Raw genomic sequence first — 13,494 nt, forward strand, 5'->3', positions numbered from 1 at the left:
CCAAGAAATCTGGAACAGAGATGGGCCATGCACCTCAGTCAAGTTGGATTAGAACCTGGATCAGTCCGGTCTGGTGTTCCTGTTCTCTCTTATTGACTACATTCCCTCCACCCCGTTTGTCTCACATGTTAACTTCCACGGTCTGGGTGATGGCTGTCTGCATAGCTCCTGTGGCTACAGTTTCTGGGCCTCTCGGCCACCACCTCTACACACATGGCCGTGTGCATGCAGGCCAGAGGCTAAGAGCTGCAGCGGGGGAAGCAATTAGCCAATCTCTGAATTATGCTTCTGATGGCACTTAAGTTCCCAAAGCTAATTGGTTAAAATGTTCCTCCTTAATTAGAAGCAATTAATATGTGAAACTAGGCTTGCATTTCATGATCGAAGTCTCATAGTTCATTCAATAATGGTCTCTAATGGCCTGCAATCATGAAGCCCACACAATCAAGGTGGCATTTTCAAAGGATGAGTGAGGGAGGGCGCCTGGATTTATGAACTGTTCTTCCCCTGCCGAGGGCATGGCCTGCGTGCGCCTCGTACTGCAGAACACACATGCACGCACGCGCTTGCCCAAACACACCCAGGGCGCAAGAGGTCCTGACCTGTCAACTTTGACCCCTTCGGAACTTACTCCTCTCTTCTCTTGTTCTCTCGAGGCTTGTCCTCTCTGAGAGCACTCTCTTGGCACCCAGGCCAGTCGAGGTCCACCCCAAATGCAGGTTCTCAGGCTGGAGCCCCACCCTGGGGAACCACGGTGTTGGTTAAAATGCAAACCTCGCTGTTTTTTGTTCAATATGCGTCAGGCCATGCGTAGGCCACCTCACCAACCAAAGCCAACACACGTGATCTCCACAGAGATGCGAAATGAGGAGGAAAGGGTGCTAGGAGGCAGGAGGCAGCAGAAAAGACGAGGAAGAGGAAGGGCAGGGCAGAAAGAAAAAGAATGCAGCAGCAGAGAAATCCAGAATGACAAGGTGCATGAAGAAAGAGAGGAGGAGGAAAGCCTGAGCGAGAAGAAGGCGCCCGCAGAGCTGAGGCCATGCCGGGAACTCCCCGCCGCACACCACAGCCATGGCGGGGGACAGCGGTTCTGAGCCACAGTGGGAGGTGGATTGCGAAGGATGTCGTGGGGGCTGCTCTCACCCGGGGCCATCTCGCACCTGAGGCCGGAAGACGGTGGCCATCTTCAAGACAAGAAGTCCCAGGAGTTGGTCACTCTAGACTCTCCTTGCTATGAAAGGTGAAAGGTCCATGCTGGGCACCAGCAGGCAGTGACAATGATCCGGCAAAGCAAAGCTGCTCATCCTGGCCAACAACGCCCCGCCCTCAGGAAATCTGAAACGGAGTCCTATGCCGTGTTGGCCAGGCCTGTGCCCATCACTACGCTGGCAAGGCTACTGAGTTGGGCACAGCGTATGGAAAAGACTACCGAGCATGCACCCTGGCTGCCGCTGAGGTGGGTGGTGCTGGTATCGCCAGAAGCACGCCAGGACAGACCAGCAAAGAGCAAGCCCTGCAGGACTCTCTTCCATAAGCCTGGCCTCGCTGGCCCTGGCCCTGCGGTTGAAGTGCTGTCTTGCGCACCAAAGGGCTGCAAGTGTGATTCCCAATCAAGGGCACACACCTAGGTTGCAGGTTCAATCCCTGGTCTGTGTGTGCGAGAGGCAACCCCTCAAAGTTTCTTTCACACACTGATGCTTCTCCTCCCCTTTTCTTTCTCTAAAAATCAATAAAAATACCTTCGAGTGAGGAATTTAAAAAAAAATGTCCAGAGCTTTATTTAAACACACACACACACACACACACACACACACACACACACGAACAGTTCCTTTGTTTTATGTTACTTTTTTCCACTGTCATCTTTTCCTTTTCCAAAATCTTGGAGTGATGATGTATTCAGAGCAGAGGTTAGCCAGCTATAGCCCACAGGGGTTGTTGTACATACAACTTGTTGTTGTAAATAAAGTTTTATTAGAACACTGCTATGCCCGTTCATTTCTGTGTTACCCATGTTTTGCATGCTACAGCAGCACGGTTGAATCGTTGTGACAGAGACCATATAGCCTACAAAGCCTCAAATACTTACTACCCAGCCCTTGAAGAAAACATTTTCCATGCCTGATTCAGAGTAGAAACCCTCCAGTCCGGACCAGGTAACAACTTAGAGCCACCGCACAGACCAATGATGCTGTTCCTTTTATTTCTCAACACACTCCTTCCCTCCACCTGGCCTGGACACTCATCCCTGAGACAGACACCTGGCTCGCTCTGCCATGAATCCAGGTCTTTGTTGAAATACCACTGTCTCAGGGGTGGGGTGGGGGCAGGGAGTGGGGGATCCTGCTCACCCAGCTTAAAATAGAAAATACAAGCCCCTCAGCCTCTCTCCCTTTTCTACCTCATCCTCGTACGATCTAACAGCCTCTATATTTTGCCAACTCATTTGTTGGTTATGGTTTATCTTACCCTTCTAGAACTTCAGCTCTTTGAAGCCAGGGATTTGGGGCTATGGTATTCATCTCTGTACCCTGGAGTCTAGAATGGTCCCTGGGACATTCCCTATGGTATTGTGAAAACAATGAACCCTAAGAAGTAACGATAGTTACTCCTGTTTCACAGGTGAGAAAACTAAGAATCTAGGAGGTTAAAAGACCTGCGAAAGATTACAGTGCAAGTATGGGAAAGAACTAGTCATGGATCCGCAGCCTCTGGGCTTAAGCACCGCTGATGGGATTCGTTTCCATGACTACTGTGTGCCTTTACTGTTCATTCTCCCTCAGCTAGTTATTAAGCAGAGCACCCTCGCGAGAGCCAGGCACAGTTCTAGATTCTGTGTAGGATAGAAAGGGAAATATGACCATAGTCTCTGACATGAAGAATCTTAAAATCTATTTATTTCTGTCTCTCTACAAATACATATAAACATGAAGACGTTTGCATTTTTGGTTTGCTCTACTTTTTTTATAAAAATATTTTTTTTTATTTCAGAGAGGAAGGGAGAGAGGAAAATATCAATGACGAGAGAGAATCGTTCATCAGCTGCCTCCTGCACACCCCACACTGGAGATTGAACCTCATCCCGGGCCTGTGCCCTGACCGGGAATCAAACCCTGGCCTCCTGGTTCCTAGGTCATCACTCAACCACTGAGCCACGCCAGCTGCACAGTCTGCTCTGATTGTTAATATGGAAAATTCACAAATACACACAAATAGAGCATAATAATGAACTCCAATAATATTTTCCCAATTCTATTTTTTTGTCAGTTCTTCTTCAATTTTCTATTGTTTGCTGGAGTATTCAAACACAAATTTCAAGCACCATGCCATTTCACCTGCAAATATTTCAGCATATATCTAACTGAGAAAAGCTTTTTAAAAAAGAACCCAACCACCCTGCATTTATTATACCGAACAGAATGAACAATAATGCCTTCATATCACATAATACCTAATTCATATTCAGATCTCCCTGATTGTTCTAAAGATGACATCGTGTGTTTTATTTTCCCCTATTTTTAATGCAAATCCTATCTAATAAAAGAGTAATATGCAAATTGACCATCACTCCAACACAAGATGGCTGCCCCATGTGGTCAAAGATGGCTGCCCCCATGTGGACACAAGATGGCCACCACAAGATGGCCAGCAGGGGAGGGCAGTTGGGGGTGATCAAGTCTGGAGGGGAAGGCAGTTAGGGGTGACCAGGCTGGCAGAGGACGGAAGTTGGGGGCAACTGGGCCTGCAGGGTAGGGCAGTTGGGGGAGACCCATGCCTTCAGGAGAAAGCAGTTGGGGCTGACCAGGTCTGCACAGATGGCTGCCCCCATGTGGATACAAGATGGCCATCCCCATGTGGACACAAGATGGCCACCACAAGATGGCCAGCAGTGGAGGGCAGTTGGGAGTCATCAAGTCTGCAGGGGAGAGCAGTTAGGGGTGACCAGGCCTGTAGGGAGGACAGTTAGGGGCAAACAGGCTGGCAGGGGAGCAGTTAGGTATCAATCAGGCTGGCAGGAGAGTGGTTAGGAGCAATCAGGAAGGCAGGCAGGCCAGCAGTTGGGAGCCAGCAGTACTGGATTGTGAGAGGGATCGGGCCTAAATAGGCAGTTGGACATCCCTCGAGGGGTCTTAGATTGGAGAAGGTGCAGGCTGGGCTGAGGGACAACACTCCCCCCCCCCCCCCCCCGGGTGAATTTTGTGCCTCTAGTGTTTCTACAAGAACCTGTTTTGTTTTATTTTTTTTAATATATTTTATTGATTTTTCACAGAGAGGAAGGGAGAGGGATAGAGAGCTAGAAACGTCGATGAGAGAGAAACATCGACCAGCTGCCTCTTGCACACCCCCTACCGGGGATGTGCCCGCAACCAACGTACATGCCCTTGACCGGAATCGAACCTGGGACCTTTCAGTCCGCAGACCGACGCTCTACCACTGAGCCAAACCGGTTTTGGCTGTTTTGTTTTATTTTGAAACAAAGAGACCAACAGCCATTTTTTTTTGTTTGTTTTAAAAAGAAATATGTTGGATAAGTCAAGATACATGTGAAATATTGTAACATAGAATACAATCCATCATTTTTAAAAAGGAATAAATTAAGCAAAACAGGGCTCAAATGAATGGATAGGTCAGGAAAGAAGACCTGGAGGAGATGGCATTTGACTTTGGCCTTGAAGAACAGGATTTGAGTAGACAGAAATTGTGGGGTGGGTATTATCAGTAGAAGTCCCTGAGGGGAAGAAAGTGAGATGTGTCTGGAGAATGAGGGGGCCACCTGATTGGGAGTACACACCACCCATGAGCTGTGTTTCCTCTGCGTAGAGGTCCTGGGGCTAGTATATCACCTGGGAAACTGCTGGAAATGTAAACTCACGCCCCACCCCATCCTACTGAGCCAGGGTTCTGTGTCTTAAGCTCTCCCCACGATCCTTCAGTTCCCCAAAGTATAAGAAGTGCTGCATGGACTGAGTAGGACACACGAGAAGAAGGCGACCTTGAAACCTAGTCTAAAGACCCAAACAGGCGTGCCCATTGAAGACTGTGGAACAGACACCTGACTTTGGCTGTGTTTTAGAGCTCTGGGGTTGGGAGGTGGGAGTGAGAGAGAAAGGATGGATGGAAAGAGAACCTGAAAGTAGGAAAAGCAGAGGAGGTTCTCACAGTGGCTGTGAAATGAAATTATAGAAGCATCTTACTGTTTGTTTCCCAACATCCATTCACTCTTTGGGTCCCCATTAACCCAATTTTCCTCTGAAGAAATCATCTTTTCCCCACTCCCAGTCTATGTGCTTCAGGGAGACCTGCCCTCTTCCCAGGGTCCAGGGTTGATCATGCGGCAGACCACCCCAAAGAGAAACATCTCTGGCCCAGTGATCGGTTTGCGAATGGGAGACTGAACCAATCAGAATCTGTCCGACGGGAGGCTGGGTGAGACTTCTAAGAGCAGATGCAACATGCGCTTTCCCCGAGGAATGCGCAGCCTTTCTGGGAGGGGAGGGGGAGAGAGCTGTTCTGAGAAAGGAGCCAACAGAGCAGAAGGCGGAGCCGATGACAGAGCAGGTCCAAACTGGTGACAACATTTGAACCCTGGATCAAGCTAGACCTAAAGCTAAATCTACGCCTGAAATATTTAATTCTGAAAGGTCTTTGGAGTCAAGTGTTGGTGAGCGTTCTGTCCTGAATGATTTCACCTTGGCATTGGACTTGACGAGGGAAAGGCAGATCCACAGGACAGTGACAGGCGGTGGCTGCCATGGCGGGGAGAGAATGGGGACGCCGAAGGGAACTGAGCGTTGCAGCGGGGTTTGACAAGCAGCAGGCTCTGAGAAGATCCGTGAGCAGGAAGTTTGCTGGGAGCACTCCCAAGGCCAACCCCGATGGGAGAGTGGAAGCACCAGCCTGGGGGAAGGGCACGGGGAGCTGCCCGCAGCTGGTCCTGGGGGCGCTGGGATGGCCCTGCCGAGTGGGCTCGAATTCGGGCAAAGAGGCCAGAGCTGTCATCCCCTTATCTCCACTAGTCATTGCATTCCGGCTGCCACAGAACAGGGCATGACCTCGGGCCAGGTGTCCTTCTTCCATCAGTGTCACTGCTGCAGAGGGACTGGGCCCAGCTGTCAGCCATCAACACCCCCACAGCTGGCGGGAGAGAGCGGAGCCTGGCGCAGGTGGAGCCACACGGCGGTCACGGCAGCTGGTGCTGCGCCCGGGGAGTGAGTGCTGGGAGCACGCAGGTGCCTGCCGCGGGAACGAGGCCGTGAGGAGGAGCCATGGAGTCGGGAGGACAGACTCGGTGTTGAACTGGTGGTTTCTGAGCACCGGAGAAGATGTCCCCAGAGGTCCAGAGAGACACCAGTCTGGAAACAATAGAGAAAGAAACTGTAGCTGTGGAGCACCTGCCAAGAGAGAGTGTAGTTAGATGGAAACGAGGGAGGATGGAGCTTGAGTAGCTCCTGGGAGGGAGAAAGGAGCAAAGAGAAGGAAAGGAACCCATGCGGGCAGAAACAAGGAGCAGTTAAATGAAGAGCAAAATCAGACAGTGTTGAAAATTTCAAGATAATAGTAATAATAGCAAATATGTACAGACTAGAGGCCCAGTGCATGAAATTCATGCACAGGGCAGGAGGGGGAGGTGTGTGCCCTCAGCCCAGCCTGCAATCTCTTCATATAATTCACTCATTTACATTGTACAACTCAATGTTTTTTAGTATAGTCCCTGTTATGCAACCATCACCACAGTCAATGTTAGAACATTTCTGTCACTCTTTAGCTGTGTTACTCACTATCCTCCCCACTCCTCCAGTCCTAAGAAACCAGTGACCTGCCTTCTGCTCTGTTTTGGACATTTCACATGGATGAAGTTGTATAGAACCTGATCTTTTGTTGTTGGCTTCCTTCACTTAGCATAATGTTTTCAGGGTTTATCCATGTTGCAGAAGGTATCAGTACTTAATTTCTTTTTATGGGCAAATGAAAGTTTACTGAGCCCTGGCCGGCGATGCTCAGTGGCTGCTGTGTCAACCCATACTCCTAAGGGTCATGGTTTCAATTCCCAGTCAAGGGCACCTAGATTCCATCCCTGGCCCTGGTCAGGGCATGTGCAGGAGGCAACCAATCAATGCTTCTCTCTCTCTCCTCTCTCTCTCTTCTTTCTCTTCCCCACTCTTCCTCCTTTCCATTCTCTCTAAAAATCAATGGGAAAAAAACATCCCAAGGTGAAGATTAACAAAAACAAAATTCCCTGAGTGGCTAAGTCACATTTTGTTTATCATTGGTCAATTGGTGAACATTTGGGCTGTTCTGGCCTTTTGGTGATCACGAATAGTGCTGCCATAGACACGTATGCCCTGGTCTTCTCGTCCCTTTGTGTATATATCTAGGAGTAGAATTGCTGGGCGTCCGGTAACTCTATGTTTAATTGTTTGATAAGAGAGATATACAGGCAGAGTGGGAGTATTTCCCATATGAAAATACATGGTATTAATAAAACCAACCAAACAGCCATTCTAATGTCTGACCTAATCTGAGAGATTTCACTTCTTTAGTACCAAAGAGATGCCACACTTGGTTCTCAGAGTAGCCATGGATTTAACATACCTTAGCTGTCCCCATCACCACCTGTTCTTAGGGGTGGGACGAGGAAGGAAAGAACAGGATGATGAGCCTTCTGATCCCAATAACCTGTGTACCTGCTTGCAGAGCTTATTATGCAGCTTATGATAAAGTCTGAGTGGAATTCAACTTAACCTGAATATGCCCCAATCTCTTTGGGCACCAGAGCAATGGCGAGAGAGGGAACACATGATGTATAATGCAGCATATGAGATGGTTCAGAAAGGGATTAGGCTTCAGGAAGAGGTAAGCAACCTTTAGGAATTCGGGGCAGGAGACATCACTGTGAGCTGCCGGTACTTCTGTGGCGGGAGGGACGGGTTGTTGAGATTACCCGTCTACAGCCACCCCGTGAAATAAAAACGCTCAGCTGTGTTTCTAGGTACCCACACTGCCTCAGGCTTGGGGAAGAAGAGCCCTCTTCTTCCTGCGCCAGTCACTTCAAAATGCTTCTGCTGATGGAAGCGGGGAAGCAGGCCCTGGGCAATCAAGCCCCGTGGTCTTAGTGACACTTGAAATTATAAGAAGCATTTGTGGGGAGGAGAGAGGACCAAACTCCTGGCAGCAATTATAGGAAATATGTACAGTTTGATTACCTGGAAGATGAGAAAAATCCTTGTGGATGTGCAGAGACCAGGGGTTAACTGACATTGGAAAATGCTCATGATCTACTGAAAAGAAGATTGCAAAAGAAGCAGTCCATTCTAACCCTGTTTCTGGAAAAAAAAAAAAAAAAATCTATATAAGAGCAGAGGCAAAGTCAGAGAGGATGCGCATTTTCATCGTAATATTCAGACAGTGTTAAGTATCATTTATTGATATTAATGAAACATTGTTTAATAACCATTACACATTATTATTTAGTATGTCATGTTATTTATCATCATACTTGAAGCCCCATGCATGGATTCAGGCACTGGTGGGGTCCCTGGGCCTGGCCTGCACCCTCTTGCAATCCAGGGCCTCTTGGGGGATGTTGGATTGCCGGTTTCAGCCTGACCCCCACAGAGCAGGCTGAGAGACCCCACCAGTGCCCGAATTCATGCACTGGGCCTCTAGTACACATATAAGATCTTTGGTTAATCTGCTCCAACCCTCCCTCCTCTCCCCTTCCCTCGGAGATTCATCAGTCTGTTCCATATTTCCATGCCTGTGCATTGAGCGTCTGCCCATGGTGGTCAGTGCGAATCATAGCAACTGTTCAAACGGTTGAATGGTCACTTAGGCTTTTAGATAGATAGATAGATAGATATTCTCAATAGATATATCTAATAGATAGATATAGATATAGATATAGATATAGATATAGATAGAGAGATAGAGATAGAGATAGAGATAGAGATAGAGATAGAGATAGAGATAGAGATATAGAGATATAGAGATATATAGATATAGATATATGATGTTATTTCATTATATTATTGTTATTTGAGTGATAGATATTTAGCATGCATGTGCATTTTCTAATTACTCTGCCAAAAATTATCTTTGGTTACCAGGATCACTTTTAAAAAGAGATTTTTATTATAGTCCTTCCTCACTTGCTTTCCCTCTTCTTTTCCTCTCCCTCACCCTTTTTTCTTTTCAACCTAGCATTGTAAAATCCAGTGTTCTTTAGGGATTTCTTACAGGCAGTGGCAAATCATCCAAGAAGCCAGGAGCCCTGGAGGGTGCGGGGCTGGTGGCTCAGGAGGGCGTGCTCCGGGAGGACTCCGACGTGCTCTGGGAGAAATGAGGGCAGTCTGGGCCCAGGAGATGCGGCTGCCGGGCTGGTTTGCCATCAGACAAAGGAACCGCTGCACATGGGAGGCGAGCAGATGCCAGCAGACGGCTTTTGTGAGTCCCTTCATGTTAATTAACTTTTGTGAGAACCTTCATGTTAATTAACTTTGCTCGAGCTTTCTCTGGACTTGAAAGCTTTGGAGTGGTTTGTTTTTGTAAAATGCTTTGACTCCAGAGAGAGCAGCTTCAAGAGGGTGAAAAAGAGAAACAAAAAGAAAGAAAGGGAAAATTTTTAAGTGGGGCTTTGCTTACCAGGAAATTTCTTCCCTTGGCTCCGTCCCTCCCCTCCCCCCACAAGGACTGACTCAACCATCAGAGAGAATTTTAATGGCCTTTTTCTTACCCTAAAAAATAAACCAGAACCAGACTTCCATGGCTTTGCCTCACCCAGAGAAGACAGGTGTGTGTGTGTGTGTGTGTGTGTGTGTGTGTGTGTATTAGAGGAATTAAATTCAAAGAATGAAGAGCCTTGGCCTAATTCATTACAAGGTAGAGAAAAGGGAACACATGGGGCCGGCTCTGTGAGTGAACAAACACCGAGGACCAGGTGAGACAGGCCCTGGAGTTTCCAAGACTCTCTGTGGCCAGACCGGAAGTCAGAGTCTAACAGAGGCCAAGAAAAAAGAGAAAGTGTTAGAAAGTGGGAAGTCTAGTCAGCCTTCTAGTTATTTATGAAGTCGACACAGCATCAAACTACTGATTTACCTTTTTTTCTCCCATTTTATCATGAAAAATTTTCAAACATACAAAAAAGTTGATTATGCAACTAACTCTCTTATGCCCACAACCTACATTCTGTAATTAACAGTTTGCTCTCCATATTTGCTTCTATCTCATACTGTACATCCCCATCTACCCACCCCTCTTACCTGTTCATCAAATCATCTTATTTTTCAAGCTTTTTAAAGTTGCCAACATCAGTATACTTCATCCTTACAGACTTCAGTATACATCTGTTAACTAGTACTCAATATTTGTATATGGTTTGTGGAATTTTTTCGGTAAAATCTATACTGTAAGATGCACATATTTAAAGTGGGCCTTTTAATGAGTTTTAACAAAGGCAAACCATTGGCCTTTTAAAAAGTAATTTCAAATAATGAAAAGTTCAAGAATAATATAAAGATCTCTCATCTGCCCTTAACCCAGGTTCACCACTTTTTATATACTTATGAGTAACTTACATATGTCACATTACCTTTACTTCTTAATAATTTTGTATTTCCTATGAACAAGGCTATTCTCTTATTCAGGAAACTTGACTTTGATACTTTTTAAAATCTAAACTTCAGCTCATTTTTCAATTTTGACAATTATCCAAGTAGTTCTCTTTATAGCATTCCCCCCTGTAATGCAGGCTCCAGTAATTTGTGAATTATGGAATTAACTTTATTAAGCATTTTATCTTGTTTGACGCTTTTTGGCTTAAGTTGTGCTTTGTCTTATGTCACAATAACAATGCCTAAATTCTTACTGTTTCAATTAACCTGGTCCATCTCTTTATCTTTACTTTTTTTGAATGACTGTGACTTATGTGTACAGCTTAGAGTTGGATTTTGCTGTATAAGCCAATATAAAGGTCTTTTCATAAATAGGGGAGTTAATCTATCCATATTTCACAATATGACATATGTTTGGTCTCAACACTGTCATAGTATTTATATTATAACTAGAGGTCCGGTGCACAAAATTTGTGCATGAGTGGGTTCCTAGGCCTGTTGGGCAATCGGGGCTGATCAGGGCCTTCGGGCTGCCAGCCAGGGCCTTCCTTCATTTCGCCCCACCCCCTGGAGGTCAGCACAGATCATAGCAAGTGATCGAACTCCTGGTCTCCCGATCAAACTTCTGAGGGGACAATTTGCATATTAGGCTTTAATACATATATATATATATATATATATATATATATATATATATATATATATATATATATATTACCGTGTATATTATATTGTATTTGCTATGTTTTTTTCTCCATTCTGCTATATTAATTTTAAAGTTTCTTTTTCCTATTTAGGAATTTTTATTTTAGTTATTGTCTTAATATTTATATACTAGTGGCTGGGTGCACAAAATTTGTGCATGGAAGGGTGCCCCCTCAGCCCAGCCTGTACCCTGTTCAATTTCAAACCCCTCAGGGATGTTTGACTGCCAGTTTAGGCTGCAGGGATGGGGTCTAAATTGGCAGTCAGACATCCCTCTTACAATCTGGGACCACTAGCTCCTAACTCCTCTCCTGTCTGCTTGCCTGATCACCCTAACCACTTCTGCCTGCCAGCCTGATCGCCCCCAACTGCCCTCCCCTGCTAGCCTGATTGCCCCTAAGGCTTTTATTAGTATAGCTATGACCCTTCACTGAAAATTTCACTAACCCTGCCTTTCAATAGGGCTTAATGATTGAATCATTGGGGCCAGACACCAAGATTTCCTTTCTTTGAAGAGTGGAAGGAATAATTTTCTTGTTTTTAAGTTGCCCTGAACATCAGTGAGATAATGACTTAGAAAAGTATAAAAGCACCATTTAAAGACAACTATCTTTTTCATGTACTGAAAAGACAATAATGTGGTAAAGTGGAAAACACTATTTTTATTCTCCCCCTTTCTTTCTTTACAGCCTTTATTTAAACTTTGAAATTTACAAAAATTTCACTATTTTCATTTCTTTACATTCAATGTCATTTTGTATTAGTTTCAGGTTTTATATTATAGAATACTGGTTAGACAATCATATACTTTACAAAGTATTCCCCGATATTTCCAGTACCCACCAGGCATCATACCATCATTAGTACACATGGACTATATTCCCTATTTTAGTGACAATGGGTTTACAGATTCCTTCCAATCTTTCTTTTGTGTTGCTCGCCCTTCCTTTTCTTTCTCACCTCTTGCCTCATTTTCTTTATATACCCTGTTTCCCCGAAAATAAAACAGTGTCTTATATTAATTTTTTTCTCCCAAAGTTGCGCTAGGTCTTATTTTCAGGGGATGTCTTATCTTTTCATGCCCTAGGTCTTATTTTCGGAGGATGTCTTATTTTCGGGGAAACACGGGTAGTATTTCAATTGGCCCTCAAAACTCAGCGAAGGCACTGGGACACGCTCCATCCAGGAAACTGCGGCCATTCCCGTTAGCGGTGGAACTGGATTCCGCGCACAGGGAGCCCTCACCGCGCACTCTCCGCCCTTCTAAGCGACAGCAGCGGGGCAAACAGAACCAACCTCCCCGTGAGGCTTCCGAGCCTCATTCACCGTGATCGCTCCACATTCTTTCCTCTTCCCCCCACTTTCTTTAATGCACCCCCCCCCCCATTCTGGGGAGCAGTGGGTAGGCTTCGCACTGGCTGTGCAGGGGCATTCACTGTGGGGCGCCGCAGGGAGGGGACTGGGGGCGGGGCAGGTGTGGACTTGCTTTGGGGCCACAGCTGGAGCAGGAGTTGCTGCCTCTCAAGTGCTCAGGCCGCTGGGGCAAAGCCCGGTTAGTGCCAAGAGCTTCACCAAACCGCCACAGTGGGGTCCGGCAACCCCTGCCTCAGGGCCGCGGGTTCGTGCCCCTCTGTCCCGTGTCCTTCCTCCATGGCAGTCATCCCCTCTTGTTTCCCGCCGGGCCGACGCACTGCAGACCCTCGCTCTCCGCGGGGGAGGCAGATCCCCACCTGCCAACACCCTGCCCGGCCCGAGCCCCCTTGGTAAACATGACATATGTTTACCAAGCGCCGCTCTGCACCCCTTGGCCCGCCCGCCTCAGGCTTCGCCAAAGCCGTGGCACTCAGGAGGGCAAAGAAGGACGGAGCCCAAAGGGAGTGAGTCTTGAACCCCCACATCCCACTCTCTGGATTTGCTCCCGCACCTTCTCTCTGTGTCACCTCTTGAAAGGGCACCGGGTTGGGGCACCCTGCGGCCCAGCCTCATGGCCTCCTGGTGGCCTGGTAGAGCTGGTCTTCGCGAACCTGTGCATCTGTGGCCAGAGGCCCCGCCTGGGTCTCAGCAGCCCCATGCCTGCTGGAGAGGGCTGCTGGAGGAGGACCAGAGTCCTCATTAGCTCCCCAGCTCCAGAGGAGGCCCCACAGGCTCAGCCCCGCAGCTGCCGCGGCCAGCCCACCAG

The sequence above is a fragment of the Pipistrellus kuhlii genome, unplaced genomic scaffold, assembly GCF_014108245.1.
Source record: "Pipistrellus kuhlii isolate mPipKuh1 unplaced genomic scaffold, mPipKuh1.p scaffold_m20_p_36, whole genome shotgun sequence".
Taxonomy (NCBI): Eukaryota; Metazoa; Chordata; class Mammalia; order Chiroptera; family Vespertilionidae; genus Pipistrellus; species Pipistrellus kuhlii.